The 16,389-nt window shown below is 36.7% G+C and overlaps 1 long non-coding RNA gene across 1 annotated transcript in view; it reads left to right on the plus strand.

Annotated features, from left to right (window-relative positions):
* LOC306667382 overlaps positions 1–16,053 on the plus strand; it is a 66,145-nt gene extending 50,092 nt beyond the window's left edge. Inside the window, exon 3 of the long non-coding RNA XR_013765518.1 lies at positions 15,399–16,053. This is a non-coding gene — a long non-coding RNA (uncharacterized lncRNA). The remainder of the gene's footprint in view (positions 1–15,398) is intronic.
* The last annotated feature ends 336 nt before the right edge of the window (positions 16,054–16,389 follow it).

Consider the following 16,389-nt stretch of genomic DNA (forward strand, 5'->3'; position numbering starts at 1 on the left):
CCCACACTTCAGGAAATGTCTGAGCTCTTCTCGGAACAAATAGTCCCTGTCCTTATGTCTGCAGCCAAAACCCAACCTCATTGCTCCAAAATTTGCCTCTGGGTGTTGTTCTTGTAGTTTCCCTCTATGCTTCAGGAAACCAGTAAAGGGGGCTGGGGCCCACCATGATGATGGCGGTGGAGGGGTCTGCTGGCAAGTGAAGTAGTTGGTCACTAAGGTGGAGATGGATATCTTGTGACATGAATAGAGCTGGAGTTTAGGAAGATATTTGAGCAGGAGACTGAGTGGCAGCTGGCAGGATGGGAAGGCCAGTAGCAGGTCCAACAAGCAGGCCCTGGTGTCGTGCATGAAGCAGTTGTAATCCACCGCTTTCTGCTGACCGCACAGCTCCTGCAGTCTCCACTTTCCAGCACTGTCTATGGTGCAGTGAACAAGAGCCCACAGAAATGCCTTTCTTCTTGGTGTCTGTCTTGATTTTCAGGAGGACACAGTGCTCTCATTAATCAGTGAGCTGCAGACTGTGGAGTAGGTTTTGAACCTTGCAGCTCTTGTATTTTAGGAATTTAGATATTATAACCAAAATGAGCAAAATTTTGTGGTTTGCATAAGTTGATAACGCATGATTTCTCTGGCTTAGAATAATGACTGGTAGCTAAGAAGCTATATCCCTAAAAAATGTTTATGCTTAATTGATTTATATTCACAGAAGTATGCACATCATTATTTTCTATTGACACTTCTAAAACTCCTCTAGCAGGGTTACTTAATATGTGTTATTAATGCAGGAATGTAGAAATGGAAGTATACAAAAGTAATGAAACAAAGCATAGGAAAACAAAACAAAAACATCACAATGAAATTTTGATATAATTTTCTTTCCAGGAAATTAAGGTGAAAAATGCAAAGCTAAAGCAAAACAAAACACCAAATGAAAGAAAAGAAAGAGTGTTAGATTCTAAGACAAAAACTCAATGAAGTCTCCATGACAGAACTTAGTATACTGGTTATTTCTTTGTGGTTTCAGAATCCAACCAAATGGCCACCATTTGAGATGGTGACCTTTCATTCTACTTTCCTAATTGTTGTGCCTGTGACACAAATAATTTACTGTGTGTTGAGGACTATTGTACAGTGGGTTATATTTTTTACTGTAAGTGAGCACAGAACTTCAACCACAGATGCTTGTGTGTTTTCTTTTCCTAATGACTACACAAGGAAGTGGGTGGATAGTCATCTGCTATCCATGGAAAGGGTAAACATGTAAACAGAAATGGGCTACTCACTGTCCAAGCTCAGGTTTCTTTTTATGGAAAATATTAAACATATACCTGAGTCTCTCTCTGTATCTTCTTTTCTATGTGTGTATATAGAAAAGTAAAATGCATCCTTTTAAGGACCTGTCATTTTCCTTCTGCAGCAGTCAATTAATGACCAGTCATCTTGGTACCTACTTCTTCATTCCTGGATTATTGTGAAACAATTTCAGATATTGTAGAAGTGACAGATATTATTTCATTTTTATGTATTTCTGAATATATCTTTAAAAGATAAGAACGATTTTATGTATCACAATGGGTTAATTTTTTGTCTACATAAATTTTCAGGGTCACTCTTCCACTCATTCTTCCTAATTTTTTTCTAATTTATTTGTTAAAGAGACTAATTGTCTTATGCTTCTTTTGTCTCCTTTCCTTCCTGTAAGATGGCTAATAGATACTTTATAAGACTCAAGTTCAGGTTTGTGGGAAGAATCTTGCAACATGGTCTTTTAAGCACCCACATGGAGATATAGACAATCCAGTAGTGTCTCTGTGAGAATGAAGTGGGTAACATTGATAAGCATTGCAGACATCTTTTATCTAAGTAGGAGTTGCAGAATGATGACATTTTCCTTCCATTGTTCCTTATTTTTATCTGGCTAAAATATCCTGAATGTGATCTTATCTTCATAAATTTGATTGCCCTGAGTTAAGATCCTTTAGAAAAATGAAGATAAATGGTTGATTTTTCCTTTTTATATTCTGTTTTTGAAATGATGTGTTGGTTACCCAACCTCATCTAAAGGTGACAAATGGGGATTTTGCTTTTGAAAAATCAGTAAGGATACATGGGCCTAAAAATTTGAACTTTATTTTAATTCATTTCAGGTTTTATCTTTTATCCTCATTGGTATATAAATGGTCCCAACTACAGGAGATTCTGTCAGGTGGCTCCTGAATTTTTCTGAAATAACCTCAGTAGTCTGTAACAGCTGCTTTTGATGGAATGAGGCAGGAATGCAGCCTGCCCATAGGCTGATAGAATAAGGGCCTTGGAGAAAGTAAGGAGAGGAGGAGACCAGGCTATCCTAGAAGGAAACATTGGATCTGGAGTTGGACATCAGACCTGGAGAACATCCAACTGCTGTCCCTGACAGCTTCAACCACACCAGTTCCTCCTTAGCTAGAACTCCTGTTGTTCCTGACAGCTTCAACAGCAGTGGCTCTTTCGTTGTTACCCCTACCTGCCCCTACCCTTCACGATGGCCAACAACAACATCTACTCTTGTCCCATGCGTTTCCTCTTACCAACATACTTGCCAAATCCCAAGATTAGGCCTGCCCTGTTAATTATGTAAATACGGGATTGAATTAAGCTTGAGCTTTATTGGTCCATGCTAGCATCTCTTATTTGCATAGGGTCTACCAATCACCTGTGCTGGGCCATCAGATAGACTTTTCAAAACCCCTAGACAAAGAACAGCAAGTGGTGCCCTCCATTGGGACCCCTCCTGTACTGCAGGAGCCTTTTCTTGCTTTTAGTAAATCTTGGTACTCTACCCTCCACTTGTACATTGATCCCATTCTTTGAATTTGTGAGTTAAAAAACCCACCTTACAGTCATGGTCCATGTTACACTTGTTTTTCATTTTATGATAAACATATTTTCAATCCTGTCCTTCATGCCTGAAATCTGAGTTTTCAACAAGAAGACTTGGGTTTTCTTTTTCTTTCTTTCTTTTTTTTTTTTTTGAGGATGGGGCTGAAGTGAATATTTCTTGGATAAATGAATTCTTCAAGTTGAAGTTTTTTATTGAGATAATCATGGTTACCTATGGAGTTGTTAGAATCCCACACACCCTTCACCCAGTTTACTTGATTAGTAATATTTTGCATAAACATAACACAATGTCATTACTGGGAAACTGATGCCAACTGTTATGGTTTGGATTTAAATGGTCCCCCAAAATCTCACATGTGAACTCAGGTTGTAGCTCAGTTGTACAGCACTTGTCTAACGTATGTGAGGCACTGGGTTTGATCCTCAGCACCACATAAAAATAAATAAATAAAATAAAGTATTGTGTCTGTCTACAACTTAAAGGAAAAAAAAAAAAAAAAAGGCCTGCAGAAGCATTAAAAAAAAATCTCACATTGCAGGAATATGCAGGAATGTTCATAGATGAAATGATTTTGAGTGCTGTAACCTCATCAGTGGATTAATCTATTTGAAGGATTCATTATTCAAAAGGACTCCTAGGTGGTAACTCTAGGCAGGTGGAGCATGGTTGTAGGAAGTAGGTCACTGAGGGTATGGCCTTGATTACAACTTGTCCCTGGCTCCCCTCTCTCTCTGCTTCCCAGCTACAATGAGCTATGTGACTTTCCTCCACCATGCCCTTCTGCCATGTTCTTCCTCATCTCAGGCCCAGAGCAATGGAGTCAGCCAACCATGAACTGAAACTCTGAAACTTTGAGCCCACAATAAACTTTTCCTCCTCCAAGTTGTGTCAGCAACAAAAAGCAAGCTAAGATCATCGTAATCATAATTCACTAATTTCACATATACCCATTTGTGCATTTGTATATTTAGTTCTATGTGATATTATCATGTAGAGAATTAAGTAATCACAATTGTGTAGCACATAATGATGTTTGGTCAACAATGAAGCACAGGGGCTGGGGAGATAGATCAGTCAGTAGAGTGCTTGCCTTGTAAGCACAAGGCCCTGGGTTCGATCCCAGCACCCAAAAAAAAAAAAAAAAAAAAAAATGAAGCACAGATAAGGTGGCCAGCAGTAGTCTAATACATATAATGTTTATTCTATCTCTTGATTACATTATTTTCTCTTGGGCTTAAATTAATATCATGTAGTTCCATTCATCTTGGCTCCTAAGTATATAAAATCCACTGCTAATATTGCCAGTAAGAAGTCATATCAAGGGATTGACTTGGAAATGAAGTTAAAAGTGATAAAGGACCATGAAGATGAAAAATCAGTGAATATTATTGTTCACCATCCTACTACGGAACCATCCTGAAGAATAAGAACTAAGTGTCAGAGCTGTCAGAGGACCTATTTCATTGAAAGAAACTGACTAACAAAATTTGAGAAGGGCCTATATCAGACAAGGAGAACTTTCTGGTGACCTGGATTGAGGAAGATACACTGAAGTGTTACCCCGTCAGCACCATGATGACCACAGTCAAAGCTAAAAGTTTGTGATATTGAAAGAAAAGACTCACCCAATTGTGATGCTGGATTTATTGCCAGCTCTTAGTGGTTTAAATGATTCAAGGATCATGATCCATTACATGTAGTGAAAGTTAGTGATGTGCCTGCAAGTGCTGATGTGGAGGCAGCTGAAGAATTTTTGGAAACTCTACATAAACTGATTATCGAATAAAAATACTTGCCAGAGCAAATATTCAGTATGGATGAAACCTTCAGAAACAGATGCCTCAAAGGACTTTCATCCATAAGGAGGTCAATAACAGGTCTCAGGCTTTTAAGGACAAGATAAAAATCTTGCTTGAGGGTGATGTTGTAGGCTACAAATTGAAACCCATGTTTTCTGGCACAGCAAATGCCCAAGTGTCTTTAAACACATCACTAAGCGCACACTGCTGGCATATTACAGAAGCAATAAGAAACCAGGGATGACCCAGCTCTTCCTCCAGGATGCCTTCCTGAATTGCTCTGCCAGTGAAATAAGGAAGTAGTGTTTGGAGAATAACATACTTTCCAAGATTTCACTTATTGTCAATAATCCTTCTGCATATTTTCCTCTTATGGGTGATTTTCATTCCAAAATCAAAGTGATCTTTATTCTACTCTTTGTTCTATCCAATGGATCAAGGAGTTATGGCAGTGTTTAAACCCTACAACCTGAGGCCCAGGCTATTATTGCAACCAAGGAAGACCATGACAAGCTACTGAAACAATTCTGAAAGAATTATAACAGTTATTATTGCTGCTTTCATGGGCTTGGGCAAGGAGTGAATTAATAGCATCTGGAATAAGACACTCAGAGGTTCTTTCATGACTTCAAAAGGTTTTCTAAAGAAGATGTTGCAAAAATCAATAAGGCTGTGGTCAAATGGCAAACACCTTTACCATGTGTGTGGGTGAGGAAGACGTTGAGGAGCTCTGGAGATGGTTCCTGAGGAACTGACTAATGAGGAATTATTGGAACTGGAACAGGAAGGTATAGCTAAAGAAAAAGCAAGAAGAGCCACATGAGGATTCAGCAGAAGCTTTTGTAGACATGAACAAACTCCTTAAAAATTGTGACAAAATGGTTCCCAACAGCAGATTTTCATTAATAGAGATAAAATTCTGTGGTGCACAATTTGCTTATAAGAAAAATTTATGATGAAAAAAAAAAAAGAAACAAACTAAGAAAATGGCCATGAACATATTTCTTTCTTTTTATTGTTAGATTATAATTGTTCATAATGGTGAGACTCATTAATATATATTTGAGCATGCATGCAATATAATTTGATCAGTCTCATTTCCCTCCACCTCCACTTTCCCTCCTCACCTCCCCTGATCCACTTGTTCTTCTCTACTGATCTTTTTCTATTATTATTATTTTAATTAGTGAATTATAATTGTAGATATAATTGGGATTCATTGTGGTATATTTATACATGGACATAGCATAATTTGCTGGATTTAATTCTCTAGTGCTTCTACATGTTCTTCCCTCCTCCCTCCCTCACCATACCCTTCCTCTACTCTTTTGGTATTCCTTCCATTTTTGTGAGATCCCTCTTTTAATTTGTTTTCTTTTGTGCTCTCTAGCTTACACATAGGAGAAAAACATTCAGCTTCTGATTTTCTGAGTCTTGCTTATTTCACTTAGCACAATGTTCTCCATTTCTTCCCATTTACCAGTAAATGACATAATTGAATTCCATTCTTTTTTTGTAGCTGAATGAAACTCCACTGTTTATATATACCACATTTTCTTTATTCATTTATCTATCGATAGGTACCTGGGTGTGTTCTATAACTTAGCTATTGTTAATGAAACTGCTATAAATATTGATATACTTGTATCACTATAGTATGCTGGTTTTAGGTGTTTTCTTATTTTTTATTTATTTTATTTATTTTTTTATAACGACGAAGGAGTGGGATTTGTGGTTGGGTTATGTGGTTGTTACATTTCCAGTCTTTTGAGAGATGTTATACTGCTTTCCAAAGTGGTTGTACTAATTAGCAGTTCCACCAATGATGTAAAAGTATAACTTTTCTCTGTATCCTTGTCAGCAATTATTGTTGTTATTATTATTATTATTATTACTTTATTTATTTACTTTGGTACTGGGGATTAACCTAGGGGTACAAACACTGAGCCACACTCCAGCCATTTTATTTTTTATTTTAATATAAGATCAGGATAATTTGCTTAGGGTCTCCCTAAATGGCTTAAGGTGGCCTTGAATTTATAATCCTCCTGCCTCAGACACACAAGTCAGTGGGATTCTGGGCATGCGCCATCCCCTGACTTCTTGTACTTTTTTAATTGTAAACAAATGGGATACATGTTGTTTCTCTATTTGTACATGGAGTCAAGGCATACCATTTGTGTAATCATAAATTTACATAGGGTAATGTTGTTTGATTCATTCTGTTTTTTTTCCCTTCCCCCCCCACCCCTCCCACCCCTCTTTTCCCTCTATACAGTCCCTCCTTCCTCCATTCTTGCCCCCCTCCCACCCCCCATTATATGTCCTCATCCGCTTATCAGTGAGATCATTCGTCCTTTAGTTTTTTGAGATTAGCTTATCTCACTTAGCATGATATTCTCCAATTTCATCCATTTGCCTGCAAATGCCATAATTTTATCGTTCTTCATGGCGGAGTAATATTCCATTGTATATATATGCCACAGTTTCTTTATCAAATGAAGGGCATCTAGGTTGGTTCCACACTCTGGCTATAGTGAATTGAGCAGCTATGAACATTGATGTGGCTGTATCTCTGTAGTATGCTGATTTTAAGTCCTTTGGGTGTAGGCCAAGGAGTGGGATAGCTGGGTCAAATGGTGGGTCCACTCCAAGCTTTCTGAGGAATCTCCATACTGCTTTCCAGAGTGGCTGCACTAATTTGCAACCCCACCAGCAATGTATAAGTGTGCCTTTTTCCCCACATCCTCGCCAACACCTATTGCTGCTTGTGTTCTTGATAATCGCCATTCTAATTGGGGTGAGATGGAATCTTAGTGTAGTTTTGATTTGTATTTCTCTTATTACTAAAGATGTTGAACATTTTTTCATATATCTGTTGATTGCTTGTACATCTTCTTCTGTGAAGTGTCTATTCATTTGCTTAGCCCAATTGTTGATAGGATTATTTGTATTCTTGGTGTAGAGTTTTTTGAGTTCTTTATAGATTCTGGAAATTAGCGCTCTCTCCGAAGTATGAGTGGCAACGATATTCTCCCACTCTGTAGGCTCTCTCTTCACATTACTGATAGTTTCCTTTGCTGAGAGAAAGCTTTTTAGTTTGAATCTATCCCAGTTGTTGATTCTTGCTTTTATTTCTTGTGCTATGGGAGTCCTGTTAAGGAAATCTGATCCTAAGTCAATGAGTTGAAGATTTGGACCTACTTTTCTTCTAGAAGAGGCAGGGTCTCTGGTCTGATTCCAAGGTCCTTGATCCATTTTGAGTTGAGTTTTGTGGCAGGTGAGAGATAGGGGTTTAATTTCATTCTGTTACATATGGTTTTCCAGTTTTCCCAGCACCATTTGTTGAAGAGGCTATCTTTTCTCCATTGCATATTTTTGGCCGCTTTGTCTTGTATGAGAAAATTGTATTTATTTGGGTTTGTGTCCATGTCCTCTATTCTGTACCATTGATCTGCCTGTCTATTTTGGTACCAATACCATGCTGTTTTTGTTATTATTGCTTTGTAATAGAGTTGAAGATCTGGTATTGCGATACCCCCTGCTTCGCTCTTTCTACTGAGGATTCCTTTAGCTATTCTGGGTTTTTTATTCTTCCAGATGAATTTCATAATTGCTTGCTCTATTTCTGTAAGGTACACCATTGGGATTTTAATTGGAATAGCATTGAATCTGTATAGCACTTTTGATAGTATGGCCATTTTGACAATATTAATTCTGCCTATCCAAGAACATGGGAGATCTTTCCATCTTCTAAGGTTTTCTTTAATTTCTTTCTTTAGTGTTCTGTAGTTCTCATTGTAGAGGTCTTTCACCTCTTTTGTGAGATTGATTCCCAAGTATTTTATTTTTTTTCGAGGCTATTGTGAATGGGGTAGTGTTCCTAACTTCTCTTTCTGAAGATTCATCACTTATGTATAAAAATGCATTGGATTTATGAGCATTGATCTTGTAACTTTACTGAATTCACTTATGAGTTCTAAAAGTTTTCTGGTGGAATTTCCAGGTTCCTCTAAATATATAATCATGTCATCAGCGAACAGGGATAGTTTGAGTTCTTCTTTTCCAATTCTTATCCCTTTAATTTCTTTGGTTTGTCTAATTGCTCTGGCTAGAGTCTCAAGAACAATGTTGAATAGAAGTGGTGAAAGAGGGCATCCCTGCCTTGTTCCAGTTTTTAGGGGGAATGCTTTCAGTTTTTCACTATTTAGAATGATATTGGCCATGGGCTTAGCATAGATGGCCTTTACAATGTTAAGGAATGCTCCCACTACCCCATTTTTTTCTAGTGTTTTGAGCATGAACGGATGCTGTATTTTATCGAATGCTTTTTCTGCATCTATCAAAATAATCATGTGATTCTTAACTTTAAGTCTGTTGATATGGTGAATGACATTTATTGATTTCTGGATGTTGAACCAACCTTGCATCCCTGGGATAAAACCCACTTGATTGTGGTGCACCATCTTTTAAATATATTTTTGTATGTGATTTGCTAAAATTTTGTTGAGAATTTTTGTGTCGATATTCATTAAGGATATTGGTCTGAAATTTTCTTTCCTCGATGTGTCTCTGTCTGGTTTAGGTATCAGGGTGATATTGGCTTCATAGAATGAGTTTGGGAGTGTTCTCTCCTCTTCTCTTTCATGGAATACTTTGAGGAGTATTGGAATGAGCTCTTCTTTAAAGGTTTTGTAGAACTCAGCTGAGAACCCTTCTGGTCCTGGACTTTTCTTTGTTGGTAGGCTTTTGATGATCTCTTCTATTTCATTGCTTGAAATTGATTTATTTAAGTTGTGTATGTCCTCCTCGTTCAGTTTAGGTAATTCATATGTCTCTAGAAACTTGTTGATGTCTTCGAGGTTTTCTGTTTTGTTGCAGTATAGATTTTCAAGTAGCTTCTAATTATGTTTTGTATTTCACTCGTGTCTGTTGTGATATTTCCTTGTTCATTTCAAATTTTAGTAATTTGAGTTTTCTCCCTCTTTCTCTATGTTAGTGTGGCTAAGGGTTTATCAATTTTGTTTATTTTTTCAAAGAACCAACTATTTATTTTAATTTTTCCAATTGTTTCTTTTGTTTCAATTTCGTTGATTTCGGCTCTGATTTTAACTATTTCCTGTCTTCTACTACTTTTGGTGTTGGTCTGCTCTTCTTTTTCTAAGGCTTTGAGCTGTAGTGTTAATTCTTTTTTTTTTTTTGTTGATTTCTACTTCTTTTGCTGAATGCACCCCATGAAATAAATCTTCCTCTAAGTACTGCTTTCATAGTGTCCCAGAGATTTTGATATGATGTGTCTTTGTTCTCATTTACTTCTAAGAATATTTTTATTTCCATCCTGATATCTTCTGTTATCCATTCATCATATAATAGTGCATTATTTAATCTCCATGTATTGGAGAAGTTTCTGTTTTTTATTCTGTCATTTATTTCTAATTTCAATCCATTATGATCTGATAGAGTACAAGGTAGTATTTCTATCTTCTTGTATTTGCTAACAGTAGTTTATGGCGTAAAATATGGTCTATTTTAGAGAAGTATCCATTTGCTGCTGAGAAGAAAGTGTATTCGTTCTTTGCTGGATGATATATTCTATATATGTCTGTTAAGTCTAAATTGTTGATTGCGTTATTGAGATCTATGGTTTCTTTATTCAATTTTTGTTTGGACGATCTATCCAGTGGTGAGAGAGGTGTGTTAAAATCACCTAGTATTATTGTGTTGTGGTCTATTTGATTTCTGGAATTGACAAGGATTTGTTTGACGTACATGGATGAGCCAATGTTCAGGGCATAGATATTTATGATTGTTATGTCTTGCTGATTTATGCTTCCCTTAAGCAGTATGTAATGTCCTTCCTTATTCCTTCTGACTAGTTTTGGCTTGAAGTCCACATTATCTGAAACGAGGATGGATACTCCAGCTTTTTTGCTGTGTCCGTGTGCATGGTATGTTTTTTCCCATCTTTTCACCTTTAGTCTATGGGTATCTCTTTCTATGAGATGAATCTCTTGCAGGCAGCATATTTTTGGATTATCCTTTTTAATCCAATCTGCCAGTGGATGTCTTTTGATTGATGAGTCAGGCCATTAACATTCAGGGTCATTATTGTGATATGATTTGTATTTTCAGTCATTTGACTCATTTTTGTTTTTTGATATGATTTGGGTTCTCCTTTATTTGGCTATTCCTTTAGGCTAGTTCCTCCTATTGCTGATTTGCATTGTTGTTTTTCATCTCTTCCACATGGAATATTTTGCTGAGAATGTTCTGTAATGCTGGCTTTCTTTTTGTAAATTCCTTCAGCTTTTGTTTATCATGGAAGGATCTTATTTTGTCGTCAAATCTGAAAGTAAGTTTTGCTGGGTGTAAGATTTTTGGTTGGCATCCGTTTTCTTTCAGGCCTTGGTAAATGTTGTTCCAGGCCCTTCTAGCTTTTAGGGTCCGGATTAAAAAATCTGCTGATATTCTTATTGGTTTCCCCCTGAATGTAATTTGATTCTTTTCTCTCGCGGCCTTTAAAATTCTGTCTGTATTTTGTATTTAGGTATTTTCATAATAATGTGCCTTGGTGTGGGTCTGTTGTAATTTTGTATATTTGGAGTCCTATAAGCCTCTTGTACTTGGTTTTCCATTTCATTCTTCAGATTTGGGAAATTTCCTGATATTATTTCATTGAATAGATTGTTCATTCCTTTGGTTTGTTTCTGTGTGCCTTCCTCAATCCCAATAATTCTTAAATTTGGCCTTTTCATGATATCCCATAATTATTGTAGATTCTGTTGATGATTTCTTACCATCTTCTCTGTTTTGTCAACTTTGTTTTCAAGTTTAATTATTTTGTGTTCAATGTCTGAGGTTCTGTCTTCCAGGTGTTCTATCCTATTGGTTATACTTTCTATGGAGTTTTTAACTTGGTTTATTGTTTCCTTCATTTCAAGGATTTCTGTTTTTTTTTTTTTTTCAGTATCTCTAACTCTTCAATGAAATGATCTCTTGCTTCCCGTATTTACTCTTTTAATTGTTGATTGGTGCCATCACACTTCTTGTATTTTTAATGATTGCTATTCTCACTGGAGTGGTATGAAATCCCAGTGAAGTTTTGAATTGCGTTTCCCTGATTAATAAGGAAGTCGAACCTTTTTTATATATTTGCTGGTCATTTTTTTCCTCTTTCAAGAAATGTCTGTTTAGTCCTTTTGCCCATTGATTGATTTAGGTTATTATATTTTTGATTTTTTTTGAGCTCTTTATATATTCTGGGGATTAATCACTTGTTGGAGGAGTAGCTGGCAAAGATTTTCTCCCATTCCTTAGTTTTTCTATTAACACATTTAATTGTCTACTTTGCTGTGCAGAAGTTTTTTTTTCTTGCAAGCCACATATGTAATTTTATTATTTTTATTAATTATTTTATTTGTTCTAATTAGTTGTACATGACAGTAGAATGCATTTATACATTTTTTTAAAACTTTTTTTTTTAGTTGTCAATGGATCTTCTATTTATTTATATGTGGTGCTAAGTATTGAACCCAGGGCCTCACACATGCCAGGCAAGTGCTCTACCACTGAGCCACAACTCCAGTCCACATTCATACATTTTGATAGATCATACATAAATAGAGTATAATCTCTCATTTTTCTGATTGTATGTATTGCAGGATCACATTGGTCATGCAGTCATATATGTACATGAGGTAATAATGTCTGTTTCACTCTACTATCATTCCTTCCCCCACACCCCTTCACCTCCCTTCACTCCCAGCTACCAGTTATGAAGTAACTCTATTTTTCCCTATCCCCCACCCCCTTTATTATGAATCAGCATCCACATATCAGAAGTTTTTGAAAATTTCATTCCATCCCTCTTATTCTTCTATATATTTCTTGACACTTAGGGATCTTGTGAAGGAAGTTGGTGACTGAATCAATATGTTGGAGTGCTAACTTGTTTTCTTCTAATGTTTCTGATTTAATTCTGAGATCTTTGATTCACTTTCAATTTAGTTTTGTGCCAGGTGAGAGATGGGGATCTAATTTCATTCGTTTACATGTAGATAGCCAGTTTCCCCAGTATCATTTGTTGAAAAGGCTATCTTATCTTCAGTATATGTTCTTGGCACCTTTGTGAAGCATTTGATAACTGTGCCTATGCAGATTTGTCTCTGTGTCTTCTGTTCCATTGATCTTCATGTCTATTTTCATGCCAGTACCATGCTGTTTTTGTTACTATAGTTCTGCAGTATAATTGAACATCAAGTATTGTGATGCCTTCTGCATTGCTCTTATTGCTCAGGATTCCTTTGGCTATTTTGAGTCTTTTATTCTTCTAAATGAATTTTAGGGCTGTTTTTTTCAGCTGTTTAAAGAATGTCATAGATGTTTTTGTTTTGGTACTAGAGATTGAACCCAGGGATACTTAACCACTGGGCCATATCCCCAGCCCTTTTGTTTTTATTTTTTATTTTGAGAAGGGTCTGGCTAAGTTGCTAAGGGTCTGGCTTGGTTGCTGAGGATGCCCTTTAACTTGCAATACTTCTGCCTTAGCCTTTGGAGCTGCTGGGATTACTTACAGGTATGCACCACTGGGCCTGGCATTGATACTGAATTTTGTCAAAGATTTTTCTGCATTTATGGATATAATATTGTGATTTTTGTTCTCAATTCCATTTACGTGATGAATTACATTTATTAATTTGCTTATGTTGAAGCAACCTTGCAGGATAAACATTCTTTCTCTCTTCAAGAATTCTGAAATATTCATGAGTCAGAAACAGAAGCAATGTGATGTTACCTATGTGATATGACTCATGTGTGTGAGCCATGCTGTAATCATAATGAGTTGGAAAGGCAGGAAGAGATGGAGACAGCTGAGCATTCCAGAGCAAGTGGCAGTGATAAACACTTTGGAGGATGACATAGATGCTGGTCAGGCTGAAGCAAAGAGCAAGGGCCCAAGATCATGGTGATCAATGGCGTAGAGATAGGATGGGTGATGACTAGCGGAAGGCATACTTAGGGGCATCAGAGAGGAGAAAACCACAGCCAAAGTGGTGGGTTTGGAGACCATTGCAGAGTCATGAGTGATATGCATGAAAGCTGTATCTCCTCCACAATAGTGATATGTATTTACTCTTTAATTTATGGAAAATGTACTTAGAATGTCATTCAAACACCTGACCATTGGGAGAGGCTGTATTAGACAATACGTTCAGAGCTCTGCATGAGCAAATAATGATACACACTAATCTATGTTTTCATGAAGCTTACATTCAAACAATGCTTATATCTATGTCTGAGAAATTAACATGTTCTTATCACATATCTTCATTGCCATGATTTCTAATGTGCCTGTATAGCCAGGTAGAAGAGTTCACAGACTAGACAGGAAGGGAACCAGCTGGTCCAGGTGGCTGACTTGCCAGTCCATGAAAGTCAAGAGGTTCTCTGTTGAGTCTAACTCTCTCCCAACCACAATCATTCCCTCCTTTACTCCTGGGTGTCAATACTGGAAGAGAACTCAGATACTAATCTGTAGTAAATTTGGGTAGAGAAATACTGAACAAAGTCAGACTTCTTCATTTTGTCAATTTGGAATTGAATCTCCCAAAGTTCCGTGATTGTTTTTTTTTTTTTACTTGTTAAATTCTGGAGATATTTTAAATGGAATCATTGTTTAGCTTTGTTTAGCTGGGTCTTTTTAGAACAGATTATCAAAATGCATCAAACAGGGAGTGATTGCAAATTCCCCTACATTCTAATATGGTCATGTGATCTGAGGATTATATAAAAACATACAAGGTCATATTCTTTATGTTATACATATTTTTTTCACTGAACATTTGTCAGGTTCTGAAGAAATGGCTGAAAGAGTCCACATTCCACATTGACAGTAGATAGTAGTTTGCTATTAAGGTTGTTCTCTATAAAATAAGCCAGCAAGATTTTTATTTTATTCCATTTTGTGTTCCATTTTGTTTGGTTTTTGTAGTGTTTGCCAATTTCTGTGGTGTAAATCCTTCATTATGACTGATTTCAAGATTTGGAGGCACTGGAGGTTGATAACTGGCTGGCAAAATTCCTACATGTTTGATACGGCTTTTTTGAATAGTGACAAACTGGCTCTAGTACCCCACTGAGTTGCCCCAGCTACAAATTTGTGGTTTGACCTTGGGCACATCAGTGTTGCCACTCATCTTTTGGTCAGCATCCTATAACTCTAAGTGGATTTATTATCCCTGTGGGATAGAAACAGAATCCAGCTGAACTTCTTTGCATCAGCTGTTTCAAATTTAGAGTGCTCGAACCTTAATCAGTGTAAAACGACAACAAATTAACCTCATGCTATTCAGTTGTTGTATGGAGGCCAAAGGAAATTTATTTTATTAATTGAGATTTAAAAGTGAACCAATCAAATGAGGTGAAGCAGCCTCATCTAGGAAACAGCACAGAGAACAGATGCTCAGAATTTCAGAATTCCATCTTGGAATGACCCAGTGTGTTCTTCCCCGTTTCAGCTGCTGTGGCCCCGCATTTTACTAAGACATAATAAGAATAAATGACTAGAAAAAAGATATTGAAAGACATATGAAATACAAGCCCTGCTTTATGTTTGCTTTTTTTTTTTTTTAAATTTGACAGCCATAAATTACACTGGCAAGTTATTGCTCAATTTTCCAAGCAATTACTTTCAATTCTTGTGTTTGTTTTTATTTCAGGCTAGTCACAAACAGTTCTTGTACACCACAAGTAGAGGACTCCTCATGTCATAGACTCTCCAGAAAATAACTTCTTTGAAGAACCAGCCTGGGAGCCCCTGAAGCCTCAGTGACTGAAGCCTCCCTCAGGACCTGCCTGGGTCCTGGGGAAAAAGGACCTTGTGACACAGATACTGCTGAGCAGGAAGTTCAAGAGATGATGTTCCAAACATAATAGCACCTGTTCAGGAGTCAGGATGCTGTAGATTCCTGCTCATCAACTAACTAGCATTTCCTGACGGTGCCTGAGGCCTACCGTATCACTCCTGTTCATCTTCCCATTTCCCATTTTGATGGCACATAAATGACTGTGGTATTCACAACATTTGCTCATAGAATCAAGGCAAGATTTACGTTTTTAAACTTTGCATGTTATTCTTCAGTGTCTATCCATTGGTCTGTTATCTACCTATCGTTTATCTACCTATAAATCGTCTATCATCTATTATCTGTCAGTTATCTATTGTCTATCATTATATCTATCACCCATTTATCTATCTATATGTCATCTATCATGCATATTCAGTTATCTAACTATCCATCCGTATGCAAGGTATGAAGCTCAATACTGATTCTTTATGTTCACAATCTAATGGATGCTGAACACTCACACTGAATAGTTGGATTTTTCTGAAATGGCTTAATAAGATTTCTAAGAGAATTTTTCAAAGCTAGATTAAAAATGTCAGTCTTTAAAATAATATTTAAGCTGAGTTTATATTTAAAAGCATTTGGTTCTTTGTTTTATGATTTTAATTAACAAATCATAGTTATATATACTTAGGGGGCACAACATGAAGTTTTGATACATGTACTCAGTGTGGAATGATTAAAACAACTTAATTAATATCTTCATCACCTCACTTATTTATCACCTCTAATGTTTGATGGTGAGACATTTGAAATTTACTGTTAGCACTTCTTATATGTGGTCATGTGTCACTTAATTTAG

Source organism: Sciurus vulgaris, assembly GCF_902686455.1.
Source record: "Sciurus vulgaris genome assembly, chromosome: 8".
NCBI classification, from domain to species: domain Eukaryota; kingdom Metazoa; phylum Chordata; class Mammalia; order Rodentia; family Sciuridae; genus Sciurus; species Sciurus vulgaris.